The 20682-nt window shown below is 38.1% G+C and overlaps 1 long non-coding RNA gene across 1 annotated transcript; it reads right to left on the bottom strand.

Annotated features, from left to right (window-relative positions):
• Window positions 1-1339: 1339 nt before the first annotated feature.
• On the bottom strand, window positions 1340-11777 carry LOC129525397 (uncharacterized). Its single transcript, XR_008669675.1, has 3 exons — window positions 11723-11777; window positions 1608-1714; window positions 1340-1476 (listed from the first exon to the last, which is right to left on the bottom strand). It is a non-coding gene; the product is annotated as an uncharacterized lncRNA (long non-coding RNA).
• Between the last annotated feature and the right edge of the window lie 8905 nt (window positions 11778-20682).

The following is a 20682-nucleotide window of genomic DNA, read 5'->3' as shown; positions in this document are numbered from 1 at the left end:
GGGTATAACTTTGAGGTGTGTGTGTATATGTGTTTGTGTGAGGGATGTGTATGTGTGTGTGTGTTTATGTGTGTGCACCGTGGAAGTCTTCAGAGAGGCATAAGACAACTGAAGGCATTAGAAATACTGGCCTGGGTCCAGGGCTTAGGGACGCAGCAAGCCTCTAGAAGAAGTTGTGCATTCTGGTTAGCACTGAGCCTAAGCTGAGGCAGAAGCTGTACAGTGCAGCAGTGGCTGAGAAGTGGCCTAGATAGATAGTGTAAGATAGTACTGCTGATTGCCCTGGTCTGTGCAGGATGCACAGGGAATTCCAAAGTTTCTGCTTGGTTTGGTGATGGGGCTCAGAAGTGCCAAGGAGATTAGTGGACTAGCCGAGCTGGGCTTGAGATAAAGAAAAGATCACATAGAGGCCAGGTGCAGTGGCACACACCTGTAACCCCAGCACTTTGCGAGGCAGAGGCAAGTGGATCATTGAGGCTAGGAGTTCAAGACTAACCTGGCCAACATGGCAAAACCCTGTCTCTACTAAAAATACAAACATTAGCCAGGCATGGTGGCACATGCCTATAATCCCAGCTACTCGGGTGGCTGAGGCAAGAGTACCACTTGAACCGGGAGGCAGAGGCTGCAGTGAGCTGAGACTGCGCCACTGCACTCCAGTCTGGGAGACAGAGCAAGATGCTGTCTCAAAAAAAAAAAAAGAAGGAAGTAAAGATCACATAGGAGTTTTGCAACCCAGCCAAATGACTAGTACTAAGAATTTCAAAAGCAGTAGATACAGTATGATAACCGTAAAAGATATGATGGAATCAGCAACACCTCATCGTGTACCAGTCTAGAGGCCAAATGAGAGTACAACATAAGGAACTTTCTGGAGAAATGTGAGGACCCTGCTCTTCAACTGCGGCAAGTCCAGGTAAGCTCCTCCTCACTGACCCAAATGCCATTTCTAGGTGGATCAGAGGAAGGGAGAGAAAGTCAAAAGAGCATTGACCCCAAAGACACCAACATACACAAAAGAGACTGTTAAACATGAAGAGAAAGAGATACCATGAATTGAAAAATTTGTCTTCTCTCTCCTGTAAGTTTTGAGGATAATTGGAGCAATTAAAGAAAATATGAAATAGTAGTTTGTTAAATTGCACCCTCGTTACAGGAGTACTAATTTCAAGATATTTTGTCTTAGTGACCTGGACAAGCATAATCATGCTTATCTCCACCTACCAACTGGGAAGTTTAGACAGCTTACCAATCACCCCAACTCAGAAGGTATGTGCCATTGGCCTGATATCACTGATAAGAGTGCACAAACAAAAACATAAGGTAATGTGCCCAAGGCCCCGTAGCTGGTAATTGCTTATCTGTCTTCAGGCCTAGGTGATTTCCTCTCCACCTTGCAGTCTTCTTCGGTGGTCTAATTAGGCTATTGTCCCAGGCAACATGACAATTGGCAGTCACTGATTCCTTTGCTTTGTCCTAGGTCATACATAGGACAAAACAGAAAACAGGCAGATGATAATTTGATAAATACACTCAAAACCAGACTCTAGAGAGCCTTTAGATGCTCTTAATACTCACTTATGTTTAGTGCTTTATAGTTCACAAACCTTGTCACATTTCTTAGTTGACCTTTATGAAAATCTTGAAGCAGATGTTCCTGTTATTCTCTCTCCACAGAAGAAGAAGCCAGGTCTTAGGAGGCCCAGGTAAATTTCTGAAAGGCACAGTGAAGGAGTGGAACAGAAACCCTCAGCCAGATCCTTTTACTCCTAGAGAAACGCACATCCACAGACTCTGCTGCGCTATTTAGGTCAAGGACAGGAAGATACTGGCAAAATGTTCTGTTATGTTACTGTCTTCTCTGCAAGTGGGCTACAGGCCCCTTGGCTCTCCCTCACATTCCCCTTCTTGTCCTCTGACTGGTGCTTGTCTTTGTGTGTCTAGCTGTGCTGTTCAGGACAAGTGGAGTCTGAATTTTTGACAGGTGATAAATGGCTATGGTTTCATTTCCCTCCCTCCGGTCTGAGGGTTGGCAAGCACTGCAGCTGGGAAGCAGCTGCCCAGAGCTGGGGTGTGGTGGGAGGGGGCCTCCGGAGGATGCCTGGCTACAGGCTGATGCGGTTACACAGGGTCCTGCCTCCACAGCCTTTGAAAGAAGGTCTTGCGTGAACTCAGACCTGTCTTACCATCTGGTTAGGTATCTTTTCCTCTCTGGTTTTAAGGAGTCAAGAGGTAGTTAAGGGATAAAGGACAAATGTTTCCCTGGTGACTAGAGACCTATCTTGGAGGCCTGAATAAACTGGCTTCCACATAAATGAAAAAACAAAAAGCTCTAAATGAATTGTGAACAGAAGAACTGATGTGTCTCTTATCAGTCTGCTGCCTGTAGACTTTGGCTGAGAGATAATCACCATGGTTAGTGAGGATCCTGGAAGCCAGTTATTATTCATTCCTAACTGTGTTCTCCCACCATTGTTTTGGCATAATAAAACCCTAAAGAATATGAAATCCCCAGCACTCTGCAGCATCGTGCCTTCTCTTTATGAACCATAACTTCCTCATCCTTTTCCCAGTTCTCCCAATCTGCTTGCACCCCCACCCCTACCAAGTGCAAGGGACAAGGAGGGGGCTGAGCAGGTGGCATTCTGAACCTCACACCTTCACTTCCATCAGAAGAGCTCTGCTCTCATCTGCTTTATGAAATGACCTACTGGGCACCATTTACTCCTAAGGTTTCCTCTGTGGAAAGGTGAAAACTGCCTGCTGTCAGATGTTCACCATCTTTAGCTACAACAGACAGGGTTGGGGAAGAGAGTGAGGTGGGTGGATTCAGGCTTCCTGCTCTCCACTTACTGTATAAGTAGGCACAAATAATTGTTGGTGCTTACCATATGTTTTTCCCTCCAACTGTGACACAAGAAGGAAGGTGAGGAAGCCCTGGCACATCCTGTGTGTTCAGGTGTCTGAAACGTAACTAGCTGCCTTTTCTTGATCAGCCTGGTGTCTCATGTCCTCCTGCCTCAGCCTCCTGAGTAGATGGGACTACAGGCTTGCACCACTACACCTGGCTAGCATTTTATTATTTGCAGACACAGAGTCTAGCGATGTTGCCCAGGCTGGTCTTGAACTCCCGGTCTCAAGTGATCCTTTTGCCTCTGCCCCACAAAATGGTGGTATTACAGGCATGAGCCACCATGCCTGGCCCCTTGCTAGATCTTGATGGACAAATTCTAGGAAGTTTCCTGCCTGAATTCTTGTTAGGAGGAGATAAACAGGAATGTGAACACTTAAGGAAAGCCCAGAGAAAATAGTAAAATCTCTATTAGGATTGAGAGACTGGCCTATACATAGAATTATTAACAGGCACTGGGCCAAGTGCTGGAACCCAGAGGTGATCAAGACCCAGTCTTTGCCTTCATGGTGCTCACAGGCCAGATGCTCTTCATGGAAGAGAAGGCAACTTCCAAAGCAAATAGTTCCAATACAGTTTGCTCAGTGTTGTAATAGATCGCATATCAAAATCCATAGGAAGGAGAGAGTAATTGCTGAACGGTAAGCTTCATGAAGGTAAACATCCTGTCTATCTTATTCATTACTATTTACCTAGGACCTCGCAGGATGCCTGGAACATAATAGCTATTTATATGTATTTGTTAAATGGAATTGATTCATTTACTCCAGGTATATCAAATGGTTTGACTCATTGCTGTGATTATTCATTCATTTATTTAGTCATTTATTCACTCCTTAAATAGTACTAGCTATTCATAGGTAGTAAGCAACTTATTGTCATTTAATTTGAATATAAAGTTATATTCAAATAATAGTAGGGGGAATTTTGATTAAATACAAGTAAAAAAGTAATGGCCTTGGACAAACCTTAGGGAATAGCTGACAAGTAATGAAAACACCTACCCTTTATTGCAGAATGATAGTGTGCCAGGTTTCTCATAAGGGGAATAGTATTCTATTTCTAATGCAGACTGAAAAAGTTTACACAGCTGACATAACTTACCCAGCTCATATAATGGGATGCAAACCGAAGTCTCTGCCTGACTCCAAGTCATTCCCTTGGAGTCAGGCAGGATCATTCCCTACTCTACTCTACCTCTGCCATGGGGTATGAAACTTTAAAGTCAGGCCCTGGAGAAGTGACTGGAGCTGGACTCAGGGAGGGCTCAGGTTGGAGGAATGAAGCTCTCTGTAGGGGAGACCTGACCTCTGACCTCTGAGGGGGATAGCCAAGAATTTGATTTAATCCAGACTGGTATCAGGTGGCCAGAATTTTTACCTGGGAACCAGAACCACTCATGATACAGCAGCAAGGGTTCTTGGCAGTGATGATACTTAGACAATAGAGAATGGGGGTAAGGCAGGGACAGGATTTGAAGTAGGATTAGAGCTAGCATCAGGTTGGGAGGTGGTGGTAAGAGAATTGGGATGGGGCAGAGACTCCTCAGCAAAGCTGGGAGGGCCTTAGGACCCAGATCAAGCAGGCTGGGTTCAAAGAACTAAAGTAAACCAAGACATTGCTGAACTAAATTAAAAGTTGCTTTTAAGGGGACAGCTCTCATTTTAATCCTTTTGCCGATGTATTAACAACATAGCTGCCGTGTGGTGCGGTATGAAGAGTTTTGGACTTCAGTCACCTTTACCCATAGTTGCTGGCTCTGAAGGTTTCTTCAGGTGACTTAATCTCCCTGGATTTCATTTTCCCCATCTTAAGTGTGAGGATTTTGACACTTGCTTCACTCTGTGGTTCTGAGGATCATATGAGAGAGTTTGTGAAGTAGCACACTGTCAGGATGCTGAGGCTTTATAACCACTGAAGTCGTATTCTTATGTTCTATGTCTCTCACAGAACCAGGGCTTGAAACTATGTGAGTGGATGCTGGTTTTGAAGGCAGAGCTGGTGGAATGGTACACGTCAGTGATTGTAGGGCAACAGGGGCATCGATTAAAAATGGACCTTCTTAAGGTGGGGGGTGGTGGGGCTTAATTGAAAGTAACAAGAAATGCTCATAAAACAGCTCTTTATGCAGACAGGAGCCAGTTTTTGCCTTGTTGCTAAGGTCCCGATTGTTTCCTGGCTGTGTTTTGTGTGTCTGTGTCAGGCCATTCTGTGGGCTCCTTTCAGGAAGTTGGTGATATTGGCCTGCAGATAATTAGATCAGTGTCATCACTTTCACTGCCCCCCTTTTTATTCTGCTGGGACAATTTGCATGAAAATAGAAGCGGGTGATATTCCTTTCCCATTAATAAGGCTCAGTCTCTTACTTGGGGGGGCTATCCACATATAGGGGATTTGGAAAAAAATCCCAAATCTACATATAAGTGAGCCTTTTTTTAAAAAGGCCTTAAAGACCCAAATGTTCAGCCCAACCATCCCCTTCCCAAAATGGCTTTAAAAAAGGTTCCCCCATAAGGTAGAAGATCTTCATCTGGGATGCAGGTTTTTCAAGAGAAATGTTTAGGAGGCCTGTATTCTGCAGTGAAATTTACTCTGATGTTAATAAATATATATTAGTTTTTACAGGTCTTCTCTCAGCTTACAGCTTATCAAAGAACTAGAGCCATTAGAAATCTTACTTTGCAACAATGAAGTTTGGGAGGAAGATTCACATATTTCTCATTAATTCGCTATAAAGCAGTGGAGATGCAGTAGAAAGGATAGGTTTAGGCATCAATCAACTAGATTTAAATATTTACTCCACCATCTACTGGTGGTATGACCTCAATAACCCTGTTTTCTCATCCATAAAATGGGAACGACAGACTTACCTTGCTATTTTCCTTCTCATATACAAACATGCAAATGATATATAAAAGGCCTAACAAGGCAAGAGGCATGTATTAAGTGCTCATTGGATTTATTTTTACTTCTTTTTTTTTTTTTTTTTTTTGAGACGGTGTCTTGCTCTGTCACCCAGGCTGGAGTGCAGTGGCGAGATCTCGGCTCACTGCAAACTTCGCCTCCTGGGTTCAAGCAATTCTCCTGCCTCAGCCTCCCAAGTAGCTGGAATTACAGGTGCCCACCACCACACCCGGCTAAGTTTTTGTATTTTTAGTAGAGATGGGGTTTCACCATGTTGGCCAGGCTGGTCTCGAACTCCTGACCTCATGATCTGCCTCCCTCGGCCTCCCAAAGTGCTGGGATTACACGCGTGAGCCACTGTGCCTGGCCTATTTTTGCTTCTTGTTTCTTTGTAATCTTCCTTCTCTCATATTTCTTAATAATTAATGAAGAGATGGTATCATTCAGGCACCAGACTTCCTGGATCAATGGATTTTACACTAACTGCTTCTAGCACATGTGAAATCCATGACATGGGGTAGTTTGTTTTTGATGTAGATCAAAAGGCAGATGTTAGCTTGTTTTTTGTCTATTAAATGTAAGAAATTTGCCTCCGGAAAGAGCTCCCATCCAGAAAATTCTCTCATCCAGAAAATGTTATGGGCAATTTTTTTTTGAAAGGAGTATGAGAGGAGTGTGGAGAGGGAGAGGAGGAGGGGAAAAGAGAGGCTTTATTTTTTTTATGATTACTTTTCCGGTGCTAAGAGAAGGAAGAAAAAAAAGTTTTCTGAGTTATTTATGAAGCTACGTTTATTTTTTAGGCCAGGATAGATATTCGAGATGTTATTTTATGTTTTTTTCCTCTACATTTTCCCCATTTCCTTCCCTGCTTTGAGCAGGTAGCTAGTCTTTATGCTCCTTTGCCCGAGGATTTGTGGTAAGATAGAGAGTAGGGGCTACCCACATCTTCCTTTCCTGACTTTTCTCCACCAAAAGTCCAAGCCTGCTGAAGAAATCTTGCTGGATGTCCTGAGGGGTAGAAGTGAGGGATAGCGCCCTTTGAGAAGCATCAAGCAAGAGACTGGGTAAGGGATAAAGATTTGTGAGTCCCTTGAATGATGACTCTTTCTCTGCTCTTTAGCGGTACCACCCAGGAGATGCAGAACTTTAGTGGAATCTCTAACCCTGTCCAAGGTTCCCATGCTATAATTAATTTTAAAAAGTAGCTAACATTTACACCTGCTATAATTCATTTATTTCTCACATAAACTCTGTGGGTTAAGTATTATCATTCTCCCCATTTTATAGATTAGAAAACTGAGGTTCAGCCAGGCAGAGACAGAATTTAAACCTGGGGGATTTGGATTTGGTCCCTGAGCCTATTTTTCTAACTATATTTTTCTGTAATTCTGTACTTCTGGGCCAGAACTGGCCTGCAGATTATGCAAGACTGCATATCAGCAAGAATGACCTATGACTGAGCATATCTCAAAGTCTTGATGCCATGTAAGACCCCAGAACCTTGTAACACCTGGGGAAGGGGTAATCCCAAGAATGGTTGAGGTATAACTTCCTGTCTATAGAGCTGGATGGGAATCTTAGTGTTGAAGTGAAAATGATTAAAAATAAATTTTAAAATGAGTATGTTGTTTTCTCTGTTGTTGTTTATACATTGAGATTCTTATCTGCTAAAAACTGATAAAATTTGGCAAAGGAGTGAAAAAAAAGTATTTATATAATCTCACCTAAAATATTAACATTAGTAACTCAAATTAATTGAGTGCTTACATATGCCATGAGACATAATTTTTTTTTAAAACGTATATAGATTTTGGGGATACAAGTGCAGTTTTGTTACATGGATATATTGCATAGTGGTGAAATCTGGGCTCTTAGTATAGCCATTACCTGAATAGTGCACACTGTACTCCTCAAGTAATTTCTCATCCCTCACCCCCCTCCCACTCTTCTCAGTCTCCAGTGTCCATTATTCCACGTGTATGAATTATTTCACTCCTGCTTATAACTCCAGTGTCTATGCCCACGTATATGAATTATTTCACTCCCACTTATAACTAAGAACATGCAATGTTTCATTTTCTGTTTCTGAGTTATTTCACTTAAGATAATTGCTTCCAGTTCCATCCATGTTGCTGCAAAAGACATGATTTTGTTCTTCTTATGCTTGAGTAGTATTCCATTGCATATATATATATATATACACCACATTTTAAAAATCCAATCATCCACTGATGGATACTTGGGTTGATTCCATATCTTTGCGATTGTGAATAGTACTGAGATAAACATACCTATGCAGGCATCTTTTTAATATAATGATTTATTTTCCCTTGGGTAGATACCCAGTGGTAGTATTGCCAGATCAAATGGTAGTTCTATTTTTAGTTCTTTTAGAAATCTCCATATTTTTTTCATAGAGGTTGTACTAATTTATTTAATCCTACAGTCTTATGTGGACAGTATTAAGGTCCTAGGGAAATTAAATAACTAGTCCAAGCACAGACCATCACGAAGTTGTGGAGTTAGGATTCAGATCCAGGATAATGTGATTTGAAAGCCATTGCTCTTTTCCAGTATGAAGCATCTAATGCTTCCACACTACCACCACTAGGTAGAAACATCCTCAATGAAATAATACAGGTTTAATTTATGAACATATTAAAAAGCGAATACATCGTAAAACACGTAGTTCAATTGCAGAAATACTAGGAAAATCCAATATTAGTAAATATGATAATAAAATCATCACATATAAATCATCTTGATAAAAGTTAAAAAGTAATTTGAAATGAATTATATACCATGGTTAACTGGAATTTATTCCAGGTATTCAAAACTGATTTAACATTTTAAAAATCAATTAATGTAATTTTTCACATCAACAGACTAGAGAAGAAAAATTATAGAATTTTTCAAATGTAGAGAAAGCATTTGACAAAATCCAACACCCATTCATTATATACATTCTCAGAAAACTAGGAATAGACAGAAACTTCAAGTCTGAGAACAAAATAAGGATGTCTCCCTCACCATTCCTATTCAACTTCACATTGGAAGTCCTAGCTAATGCAATAAAATAAGAAAAGGATTTAAAAGGGATATGGATTGAAAAGGAAGAAGTATAACTATGCTTGTGGATGATATAATTATCTATTTGGAAAATTCTAAAGAACCAACAAAAAATCCTGGAACCACTAAGTGATTATAGTGAGTTTGCAGGAAAAAAGATTAATATCAAAAACTCAATTGCTTTTCTATCTAATGGCAATGCGCAATTAACATTTTAAATTAAAAACACGACTTTTTTATTATCACTAAAAATGACATAGTTATAAACTTAACAAAATATGTATAATGCTTATATGAGGAAAACTATACAACTGTTAAAAAAATCAAAGAAAACAAAAATGAAAAGATATTCCATGTTCCCGGACAGCAAGAAAATATTATTAAAATGTCAGTTCTTCCCATATAGATTTAACATAATCCCAATCAAAATCACAGTAATTTATTTCATGGATATTGGTAAACAGATTCTGAAGTTTATATAGAAAGGAAAAAGAACCAGAATATACAACACAATATGGAAAAAAAAAAAATAAAGTCAGAGGATTGGCACTCTATGGCTTCAAGACTTACTATTGAGCCATAGTGATGAAAACATTGACAAAGTAATAGACAAATAGATCAGTGGAACATAATGGAGAGGCCAGAAATAGACCCATGCAAATATAGTTCAACAGGACTTTGACAAAGGAGCAAAGGCAATTCAATGGAGAAAAGGCTTTTCAATAAATAGTGCTGGAACAACTGGACATCACCATGCCAAAAACCAAAATAAACAAAACAAAACTTAGACACAGATTTTATACCTTTCACAAAAATGAACTCAAAATGAATCATAGACCTAAACATGACACAAAAAACTATACAACTTCCAGAAGACAACATGGGAGAAAATCTAGGTGACCTTGGGTTTGATGATGACTTTTTAGATATAGTACCAAAAGTATGATCCATGAAAGAAAAAGTTGATAATTTAGACTTCATTAAAATTAAAGACTTCTCTGTGGAAGATAATATTAAGAAAATTTAAAGAAAAGCCACAGACTGGGAGAAGATATTTGCAGAACACATATCTGATAAAGGACTTACACCCAAAATATACAAAACACCCTTAAAACTTAACAATAAACAACCAACCCAATTGTGTTAAAACAACCCAATTACAAAGTGAGCAAAAGATCTGAACTGAAGCACCTCCAAAGAGAATATACAGTTTGCAAATAAGCATATGAACAAATGCCCAACATCATATGTTATTACGTAATTGCAAATTAAGACACCAATACACACCTATTAGAATGGCTAAAATCTAAAACACTGACAACACGAAGTGGTGAAAATATGTGACAACAGGAATCCTCATTCATTGCTGGCGGAAATGCAAAATAGTAGAGCTATTTTGGAAGATAGTCTATCAGTTTCTAACAAAGTTAAAATAGGCTTACCATATGATTCAGCAATTTCACTTCTTGGTATTTACCCAGATGAGTTGAAAATTTATCCACACAGAAATTTGCACATGAATGCTTATAGCAGTTTTATTCTTGATTGTCAAAAATTGGAAGCAACTAAGATATCCTTCAATGGGTGAATGGATAAACATACTGTGTACAATGGAATATTATTCAGTGATAAAAGAAATGAACTATAAAACTGTAAAAAGACATGGAGGAAACTTATATGTATATTGCTAAGTGAAAGAAACCAATCTGAAAACCTACTTACTATATGATTCCAACTATTTGACATTCTGGCAAAGACAAAATTATAGAGACAGTAAAAGGATCAATGGTTGTGTTACTGGTTGAAGGTAGTTGTTCAGGTTCTTGGCATTTTGAACAAAGAATTGGACAAAATGCGCAAACAAAGCAAGGCAGCAAAAGCAGAGATTTATTCTAAAAGAAAGTACACTCCTCAGGGTGGCGGTGGGCTCAAGCAAGTGGCTCAAGAGTGTCGGTTACAGATTTTTCTGGGATTTAAATACCATCTAGAGGTTTCCCATTGGTTCACTCTATGCAAACGCAGTAGTGGCCCGTCACCAGTCTGATTGGTTGTAGGAGGGGACCAATCAGAGTGAAGAGTAGGCCCATGACCAGTCTGATTGGTTATGGGAAGGGACCATTTAGAGATATTGTCATTTTTCATCTGCCACCCAGAAAAAGGAGGGGTTGAAAAGGAAGTAGCCTCTGATGTCCAGTCAGCATGAATCGGCCTTAGGTTCCCTGCCTCCAGACCCTATTCTCCTGCCTCAGTTGGTAGAGGTTTGGAGAAAAGGGACAAATAATTGTAACACAGGGCATTTTTAGGTCAGTGAAACTATTTTGTGTAACACTGGAACGGTGGATACATGGCATTAAGCATTTGTCAAAATTAATAAAACTGTACAACCCAAAAAATGAACCCTATGGTAAACTATAAACCTTAGTTAATAATAATGAATCAATATTGGCTTATCAGTTGTAACAAATAGCACAAATGCAAGATATTAATCATAAGAGAAACCATGTGTGCATGGGGAGGGTTTTCATGGGAAATCTCAGTTTCTGTATAATTTTTCTGTAAGCCTAAAACAACTCTAAAAAATAAAGTCTATTAAAAATCGTTATTAATAAAATTCAATATCTATTCCTGTTTAAGTGTCTTTGTTTTATCAATGAAAGGTTACGTTTTGAATGTGACAAATTCTACCTATCTTTAGCCACCAGTCAACAATTACTCTATCATTTCTTCTCTCCTCTTTACTATAAAATTTCCTGAAAGTGTTGGCTATACTCACTCCACTTTCTCGTCTTCTAGTCTATCCTAATTCTTCACGATCATAATGAAACCACTCTTGTTTACCAGTAACAATTGCTGTCCTGTGTCAAAAACCGAATGGTTGATCTCAGCCAGCATCTTTCTTGATCTCTCAACAGAATGCAACAGTTTTGTCTCCATGACACTACATTCTTCTCATTTTCTCCTACCTCATTGGCTACTCATGACCAGCTTCTTTTGCTGGCTCTTTCTCTTCATTCTGAATTCTAAATGTTGAGGTGCTATTAGACTCTTCCTTCCCTATATGATCTCATTTAGTATCATGGCTTTCTTTACATAACTTTTACATATTGATGTCCTGGGTTTTATCTCTGGCCCTGATCTCTTCTCTGAGCTCTAAACTCATGAACCCAACAATCTTCACTTTGATTCTAAGAGGCAGGTCCATCACATATAGTTTTAGGTGCACACACACACACACATATACATACACACATATATACATATATATGTCTCAGAATCAATACACATCTCAACATGAAAAAATATATATAACTTAGGGAGGCCAAAGCAGGAGGATTACTTGAGGCCAGGAGTTCAAGACCAGCCTAGGCAACATAGTGAGACTCTGTCTGTACAAAAATTTAAATATATATATATATTTATGTATCTATATATAAGTCTATATATAGATATCTATAAGATATATCTATATCTATATATAAGTCTATATATAGATATCTATAAGATATATCTATATCTATATATAAGTCTATATATATATATATATATATATATATATATAAATGTAGATGGCACTCCATTGAATCCCCTAGAGTTGTGCAACACATCATCCTTAAATTCGGTATTTTAAAATTAAAATTTAAATTTAAAATTTAATTAAAATTTAAAATTAACATGGCCAAAAGAGAACATTTTCCTCAAGTTCATTCTTACTCCAGCCTTTCCCAACTGAGTACAAGGCACCATCTTCACTCCCTGTACTACAGAGGCTAGAAACTATACATTTACTGAACTTTCTTGCCATAGGGTTCTAGGTATGATTGAAGTTCTGACAATAAGATGCATTTACTTAAGACTTGGAAGGTGGAGGCCAATCATCTATGATGGTGATGGCTAATGTGTTGGCCCTGGCAGACATGGGATTTGCAACCATCAGTCTATGTTTCCCCATGAGGAACAAGAATGCCATTATGGAACACCAGTCAGAGTGGGGACTAGGGAGATCAGGTGAGAAATCACATTTTGGTCGCATGTGCCTGTAGTCCCAGCTATTTGGGAGGCTCCTGGGAGAATTGCTTGAGCCTGGGAGGTCGAGGCTGTAGTGAGCCGAGATCATCACGCCACTGCACTCCAGCCTGGGTGACACAGGAAGACCCAGTTTCAAAACAAAAAACAAAAAACAAAACAAACAAACAAACAAAAAGTCATCAGAGATATTGGCCTCTAGTTTTCCTTTTTTAACATGTTTTTTATTTTTTACGTATTTTTTGAGAGGGAGTCTTGCTCTGTTGCCCAGGCTGGAGTGTGGTGGCACAATCTTGGCTCACTGCAACCTCCATCTCCCAGGTTCAAGTAATTCTGTTGCCTCAGCTTCCTGAGTAGCCAGGACTACAGGCACCCACCACCATGACAGCTAATTTTTGTATTTTTAGTAGAGACTGGATTTTGCCATGTTGGCCAGCCTGGTCTTGAATTCCTGATCTCAGGTGATCCACCCACTTCAGCCTCCCCAAATGCTGGGATTACAGGTGTCAGCCACTGCACTTGACCTTTTAATGTGTTTTTTTTGGCTTTAATAACAAAGTCATATTGGCCTTGTAGAATGAGTTTGGAAGTAGTCCCTCCTCCTCTATTTTTCGGAAGAGTTTGAGTAGGATTGGTGTTAGTTCTTCTTTAAATGTTTGGTAGAATTCAGCAGTAAAACCATTGCGTCCTGGGCTTTTCTTTACTGGGAGACTTCTTATTATAGCTTTGATGTCATTACTTGTTATTGGTCTGTTCAGGTTTTGGATTTCTTCATGGTTTAATCTTGGTGTGTTGCATATGTCTAGGATATGCCCATTTTTTCTAGATTTCCCAATGTAACGACATAGAATTTGTCATAGTAACCACTAATGATCCTTTGAATTTCTTCAGTATCAGTTATAATATCTCCTTTTTCATCTCTGATTTTATTTATTTTGACCTTCCCTCTTCTTAGTCTGGCCAATGCTTTGTAAATTTTGCTTAACTTTTCAAGAAAACCATTTTTGTTTGATTTATTTTTTTGTATTGTTTTCTTCATTTCAATTTCACTTATTTCTTCTCTGATCTTTATTATTTCTTTTCTTCTACTAATTTTGTGTTTGGTTTGCTCTTGCTTTTCTAGTTATTTAAGATGTATTGTTAGGTTGTTTATTTGCAGTTTTTCTTCTTTTTTGATGTGGGCACTTATAGCTGTAAATATTCCTTTTAGTACTGCTTTTGCTGTATCCCACAGGTTTTGGTCTGTTGTCTTTCCACTATCATTTGTTTCAAGAAAATTTTCCACTTCCTTTTTTATTACTTCATTGGCTCACTGGTCATTCAGGAGCATATGGTTTAATTTCCATGTATTTTTATAGTTTCCAAAATTCCTCTTGTTATTATAGCTTTATTCCATCATGGTCAGAGAAAATGCTTAATATTATTTCAATTGTTTGAATGTTTTAAGACTTGTTTTATGACCTAACATATGGTCTATCCGTGAGGATAATCTTTGTGCTGAGGAAAAGATATTCTGCAGCTGTTGGATGAAATGTTGTGTAAATATCTATTAGGTCCATTTGGTATATAGTGCAGATTAAGTCCAATGTTTCTTTGTTGATTTTCTGTCTGGAAGACCTTTCCGATGCTGAAAGTGGGGTGTTAGAGTCTCCAGCTATTATTATATTGGAGTCTGTCTCTCTCTTGAGCTCTAATAATATTTGTTTTATATATATGGGTGCTTCAGTGTTGGATGCATATATATAAAATTGTTATATCCTTTTTAGCAATTCAGACCCCTTTATCATTATATAGTGACCTCCTTTGTCTCTTATTATAGTTTTTGTCTTGAAATTTATTTTGTTTGATGTAAGTATAGCTACTTCTGCTCTTTTTTGGTTTCTATTGGCATGGAATATATTTTTCCATCCTTTTGTTTTCAGTCTGTGTATTTCTTTATATGTGAAGTGTCTATTTTGTAGGCAACAGATTATTGGGTCTTGTTTGTTTTTAATCCATTCAGTTTCTCTATGTCTTTTGACTGAAAAGTTTAGTCAATTCCATTCAATGTTATTATTGATAAGTAAAAATGTACTTTTGTCATTTTGTTATTTGTTTTCTGGTTGTTTTGTGGCCTTCTCTTCCTTCTTTCTTTCCATCCTGTTTTCCTTTTAGTGAAGAGAGTTTTCTCTGGTGATATGATTTAATTACTTGCTTTTTATTTTTTGTGTATTTGTTGTATGTTTTTTGGTTTGAGATTACCATGAGGCTTGCAAATACTATCTCATAACCCATTATTGTAAGCTGATAACAACTTAATCCTATTTTCATAAACAAACAAGCAAAAAGGAAACTAATAAAAATTCTGTGTCTTAATTTTGTTGCCCTACTTTTTAAATATTTGTTGTTTCTGTCTACATCTTATTGTACTGTCTATGTCTTGAAAGTTGTTGTATTATTTTTTATTGGTTCATCATTTAGTACTTCTATTTAAGATTAGTTTACACACCACAACTACAGTGTGATAATATTCTGTGTTTCTGTGTACTTACTATTACCAGTGAGTTTTGTATCTTCAGATGATTTCTTATTTTTCATTAATGTCATTTTCTTTCTGATTGAGGTACTCTTATTAGCATTTTTTGTAGGACAGGCCTGGTGTTAATGAAATCCCTCAGCTTTTGTTTGTCTGGGAAAATCTTTATTTTTCCTTCATGTTTGGAGAATATTTTCACCGGATATACTATTGTAGGGTAAAAGTTTCCATCCTTCAGCACTTTAAATATGTCATGCCACTCTCTCCTGGTCTGTAGAGTTTCCACTGAAAGTCTGCTGCCACATGTTTTGGCACTCTATTGTATGTTATTTGTTTCCTTTCTCTTGCTTCTTTTAGGATTCTTTCTTTATCTTTGACCTTTGGGAGTTTGATTATTAAATGCCTTGAGGTAGTCTTCTTTGGATTAAATCTGCTTGGTGTTCTATAACCTTCCTGTATTTGGATGTTAATATCTTTCTCAAGGTTTGGGAAGTTCTCTGTTATTATCCCTTTAAATAACTTTCTACCACTAACTCTTTTTCTATCTCCTCTTTAAGGCCAATAACTCTTAGATTTGCCCTTTTGAGACTATTTTCTAGATCCCGTAGGTGTGCTTCATTGGTTTTTATTCTTTTTCTTTTTGTCTTCTCTGACTGTACATTTTCAAATAGCCTGTCTTCAAGCTCACTAATTCTTCTGCTTGATCAGTTCTGCTATTAAAAGACTCTCATACATTCTTCAATATGTCAACTGCATTTTCAGCTCCAGAATATCTGCTTGATTCTTTTTAATTACTTCAGTCTCTGTTAAATTTGCCTGATTGAATTCTGAATTCCTTCTCTGTGTTTTCTTGAATTTCTTTTGAGTTTACTCAAAACAGATTTTGAATTCTCTGTCTGAAGGGTCACATATCTGTGTTTCTCCAGGATTGATCCCTGCTGCCTTATTTAGTTCACATGGAGAGGTCATGTTTTTCTGTTTATCAATTATTGATATCTTTAGATGTTCATCTGTGTTGGACATTGAAGAGTCAAGTATTTATTGTAGTTTTCTCAGTCTGGGCTTGTTTGTACCCATCCTTCTTGGTAAGGTTTTCCAGATATTCAAAAGGATTTGGTTGTTGTGATCCAACCCGTGACTGCTTTAGGGGGCACCACAAGTCCAGTAACACTGTGGTTCTTGCAGACTTGTAGAAGTACTGCCTTGATGGTCTTGGATAAGATCCAGAATTCTCTGGATTACCAGACAGAGACTCTTGTTCTCTTCTATTACTTTCCCCAAACAAACAGAGTCTGTCTCTCTGTCTATTTTGAGCCACATGGAACTGGGAGTGGAGTGACTCAAGCACCCCTGTGGTCACCACTAATGGGACTGTGCTGGATTAGACCTAAAGCCAGCACAATACTGGGTCTTTCCCAAGGCCCGCTGTAATCATTCCCTAGCTATGGCCTATGTTTGCTCAAGGCCCTGGGGCTCTACAATCAACAGGCGGCAAAGCCAGCCAGGCCTGTGTTCTTCCCTTCAGGGTGGTGAGCACTGCGAGGCTCCAGGTGGGTCCAGAGGTGATGTCTGGGAGTGAGAGAGAGAAGTGCCGTCTGGAAGTGATTAGAGTCAAAAACCTTAGAAGTCTACCTGGTGTTTTATTGTATTGCAGTTGAGCCGGCACTCAAACTACAAGACACAGTCCTTCCCACTCTTCCCTTTTCTTCCCAAAGGCAGAGGAGCCTCACCTGTAGCCACTGCCATCACAGGTGCATGGGGAGTACTGCCAGACTACCACTGATGTTCTCTTAAGACCTGAGGGTGCTTCAGTCAGCTTGTGGTGAATGCTGCCTGGCCTAGGACTCACTCTTCAGGTCAGTGGGCTCCCTTCTGGCCCAGGGCAGGTCCAGAAATGCCATCCAAGAGCCAAGATTTCCCTCTGGCTAGGGCTGGTTTATTGCTCCCTCTGTGGGTGGGCATCAGCTGAATTTGTTCTGGTTTTATTTTCTGTTATAATAGGGCAGCTCTGAGTTCAATGTCTCAGAATTGCTGCTCTCTCCCTCCCCCTAGTGCCCAGAGATGTGTTCCACATCATACCACTGCAGCTGGGTGATGGGTGAGGGGTTGGTATTGATGATTCAAGACTGTTCTTTTTTTTTTTTTTTTCTGACTCTTCAGTGCCTCTTTCAGTGATATGAAGTTGAAACCAGGTACTGTGAGTGCCCACCTGATTTTTGGTTCTTATGAAGGTGCTTGTTTTGTATAGATAGCTGTTAAATTAGTGTCCTTATGGGGAGGATGATTGGTGGAGACTTCTAGTCTGTAATCTTGCTCCTCTAATACTTTCATGTTCAATATTTTTAGAAACTGCCAAACTGTTTTCTGAAGTGGCTGCACCATTTTGTATTCTCACCAGAAATGTGTGAGTGTTTCAATTCTCCACATTCTTACTGACACTTGTTATTGTCTTTCTTTTTTATTTTAGCTATCCCAGCAAATATAAAGTCACAACTCGTTGCTGTTTTATTTGTACCAATGAAGTTGAATATCTTTTCCTATGCTTATTGGCCATTTGTATATATTCTTTGGAGAACTGCCTATTCAAATCACTTGCCCATTTTAAAACTGTGTTGCCTTTTTATTTTGAATTGTAAGAGTTAGTATATATTCTGGATACAAATATCTTTTCAGATATATGATTTTCAAATTTTTTTTCCCATTCGTGGGTTGTCTTTCTACTTTATTGATATTATTGTTTGCAGTAACATGTTTTAAATTTTAATGAAGCTCACTCTATTTTTTTCTATCTCTTGTGCTTTTGGTGTCATATCTAAAGATAGACATACAGATTAATAGAATAGAATTGAAAGTCCAGAAATAAACCATTATGCTTATGGTCAATTGGTATTTGTAAAAAGTGCCAAGACAATTCAATTGAAAAAGAAAAATAAATGGTGTGGGATAACTGGATATCCACAGGCAAAAGAAGGAAGTTGAGCCCTGAACTCACACCATATACAAAAATTAACTCAACTGGAGAATAACTCCAAATATAAGAGTCAAAACTAGAAAACTCTTAGAAACAAAAATAAGTATTTGTAATCATGGATAATTTTAAGGGAATTGATTTTTCAGATCCTTAGCTTCATATTTTAAATTTTGGAGTCCTAAAATACATCTGCTTAAGAATGTGCCTGTGTGTCCAGCTGCTCTTCTGGTACTTTACAGATTCTGTTAAGGTATGCTGAATTCAGGCAGATGAGAAAAGAAAAGTGATATCCTGACCTTACCCTAACACTTTTCACAAATAAGAACAAACAACTATGTAATGAGCCACAGTCCAGAAAACACTTTGTAATTTGAGATAAACCATGAAACAACACTTTATCTTTTCTTAAACTAATTAATAGTTTTGCTTAGCATTAATTCCTATCATAGATGAAGGATGAAGGATTTGGTTTATTTCTTCTAAGTTATTGACTTCCACTTAGAAAACAACTACATGGCTCACTGCTTGCAATGCTGACCTTAGCAGTTGTGTAGCACCCCTTGCATATACAATAATCACATGAGAAGCTACTGTTTTTCTTTCAATGACAATAATGGACAAAACAACACTAACTTTGTTCTTTTTGTCTGTAAATATTGCTATAGTTTTTATACAGTGCATGCATTCTTTTGGAAGCTGGCCCCTTTGCAAGCAACTTCTCTCAGCATTCAAATTTGTCTCTGAATCTTTGTTATAGAGTGAGGCGGTGGGAATAGTGACAATTTTTGTCTAATGATTATACCTTTTATCTGATTATTTAAAAAGTATATTGCCTTTGAGAGGAATCTGGAAAGAAAGCAAAGTGAGAGGTTGGTAAAAAATACCAATGCCAAACAAGTCTTTAAAAAATACATTTAAATGTAAGAAATTCTTTTTAACCATTCTAAAAACTAATACCTAGGGTTGTATCATTAGAGAAAAGAAAAGCTCCTCTGAACAGCTAATGAAGTAGACATTACATTATATAGGTAGGTGATGCTGATTGCTTTAAATGCAATTGGAATGTGTGCTGAGGCTGCCAAAATTTTCAAGCTACAGTGGATCAAATCCATGGATGAATTTTTCATGATTGCTTTCCAAATCAGTATGTTTCATTTATTATTGTAGTTAAAACCAGTTTTATCATAAAATTATTTTAATTATAGCTAATTCTCATCTCATGTCCTTATATAGAAGTTTAAAGTTTTCTACTTCCTATTTATAAAAAAAAGAATTTAAAAATTCGATGTGCCAGAATTACTAGGTTTTGAAGATATACCTGTACTCTCCAATATGGTAGTGACATGTGGTTTTTGAGCACTTAAAATGTGGCTGGTCTACCTTCCTTACACCATATACAAAATTAACTCCAGATGGATTAAATACTTAAATGTAAAACCAAAACCTATAAAAACTCTGGATGACAACCTAGGCAATACCATTCAGGACACAGGCACAGGCAAAGCTTTCATGATGAAGACACCAAGAGCAATTGCCACAAAAGCAAAATTGACAGATGGGATCTAATCAAACTAAAGAGCTTCTGCACAGCAAAATAAACTATTAAACAGACAACCTACAGAATGGGGGAAATTTTTTGCAAACTATGCATCTGACAAAGGTCTAATATGTATCATCTATATTAAAACACAGGCAAAGGACATGAACAGACACTTTTCAAAAGAAGACATACACGTGACCAAAAATCATATGAAAAAAAGCTCAACATCACTGATCATTAGAGAAATGCAAATCAAAACCACAATGAGATACTATCTCACACCAGTCAGAATGGCTATTATGAAAAAGTAAAAAAATAACAGATGCTGGTAAGGTTGTGGAAAAAAAGGAACACTTATACATTGTTGGTGGGAGTGTAAATTAGTTCAACCATTGTGGAAGACAGTGGGGCAATTCCTCAAAGTCCTAAAGACAGAAATACCATTTGACCCAACAATCGCATTACTAGGTACATACCCCCAAAATATAAATTGTTCTATTATTAAGACACATGTACGTGTATGTTCATTGCAGCACTACCCACAATAGCAAAGACATGGCGTCAACCTAAATGCCCATCAATAATAGACTGGATAAGGAAAATGTGGTACATATACATCATGGAATACTATGAAGCCATAAAAAAGAATGAGATCATGTCCTTTGCAGTGACATGGATGAAGCTGGAGGCCATTATCCTTAGCAAACTAATGCAGGAACAGAAAATGAAACACCACATGTTCTCACTTG

The sequence above is a fragment of the Gorilla gorilla genome, chromosome 9 (assembly GCF_029281585.2).
Source record: "Gorilla gorilla gorilla isolate KB3781 chromosome 9, NHGRI_mGorGor1-v2.1_pri, whole genome shotgun sequence".
Classification (NCBI taxonomy): Eukaryota; Metazoa; Chordata; class Mammalia; order Primates; family Hominidae; genus Gorilla; species Gorilla gorilla.
The sequence above is the reverse complement of the archived record's forward strand: the minus strand, read 5'-3'. Positions and strand labels throughout refer to the sequence as shown.